Source organism: Corvus kubaryi, unplaced genomic scaffold, assembly GCF_017639235.1.
Source record: "Corvus kubaryi isolate FWS band 111438036 unplaced genomic scaffold, C.kubaryi_AGA036_p1.0 124, whole genome shotgun sequence".
NCBI classification, from domain to species: domain Eukaryota; kingdom Metazoa; phylum Chordata; class Aves; order Passeriformes; family Corvidae; genus Corvus; species Corvus kubaryi.
Window position 1 is genome coordinate 510,131 of NW_024580659.1, and position 1,070 is coordinate 511,200.

A 1,070-nucleotide genomic window follows, 5' to 3' on the forward strand; every position below is an offset into this window, starting at 1 on the left:
GCCGCAACCCCAGGACCGGAGCAGCCGCGCGGCCCCGCGCCGTTTAAACGCGACCGCGAGTGCGCCGCTTCCGGCCCGCCCCGGAAGTGACCTCAGGGGCTCCCGCTCCGGGGCCAAGGGCGGGGCTGGGCTGAGGGGGCGGGGCCGGACCGGGCGGGGCGTGAGGGGAGCCGCGCCCCCGGGCCCCGCCGGCGCCGCACGGAGCCCAGCGATGGCACCCGGCATTCCTCCCGGGGACAAGCGCTCACGGGGTCCTGCTGCCTTCGCCGCCCGGGCAGCGGTGCCGCTTCCAGTCCCCCCCGTGCTGCCGGCACGCGTGGCAGACCCCCGGCCCCACAGAGAGACTGGGCAGGCGGCGCTGGTGCTGTCTCAGTTTGTCCTCAGCGGGGTCTTTATTTGCCAGAGAGACAGCGGCGGGGCGCGGGGCGGCGGCGGCAGCCGCGGGCAGAGCCGGCCCTGCAGGCATGCAGCTGCGAGGGGGGAAGCGGGGACCGGGGAGGGGGCACGGGGGGGGCAGTGGGAGTCCTCCAGGCACAACGCGTGGGGAGCCGTGTGGCTGCCCCCGGGTCCCCGTGTCCCCCCCCCGGGGGTGCCGGGACGAAGAGGGGGTCTCCGGGACGGCCCCCGCTCCGTCCCGCGCGGCCCCTCCTGCGGTCCCACACATGCACGCGTGTCCCGGGGGGCCCCGCGGCGCCCACCCCCCCCCCCAGCGCTGCGGGGCGTGCGGCCGGGGCGGGCTGCTCCGCGTCTCTGGGCATCCCCGGGGGAGGGGACGGCGGCGGGGGACAGACTGAGAGAGCTGGGAGGACATGGGGGAACGGGCGCCATGCAGGGCTCTGCCCCGCGGCCGGCTCTCCGGCGGGGCACGTAGAAAAGGGGGCGCAGGCGGGGGAGGGGGGGCCATGCCGGGGCTATGTACAGGGGCGCGGGGGCCGCTCAGCCGCTCTGCTCGCTGGGGGGCTCGGCGGTGGCCCCGGCCTCGTTACACGTGGTGGCGGGCTCCGTGCCGGGGGCCGGGGGCTGCGCGGCGGCTGGCGGCGTGCCGGGGGCTGCGGGCTCCGGGGCGGTGG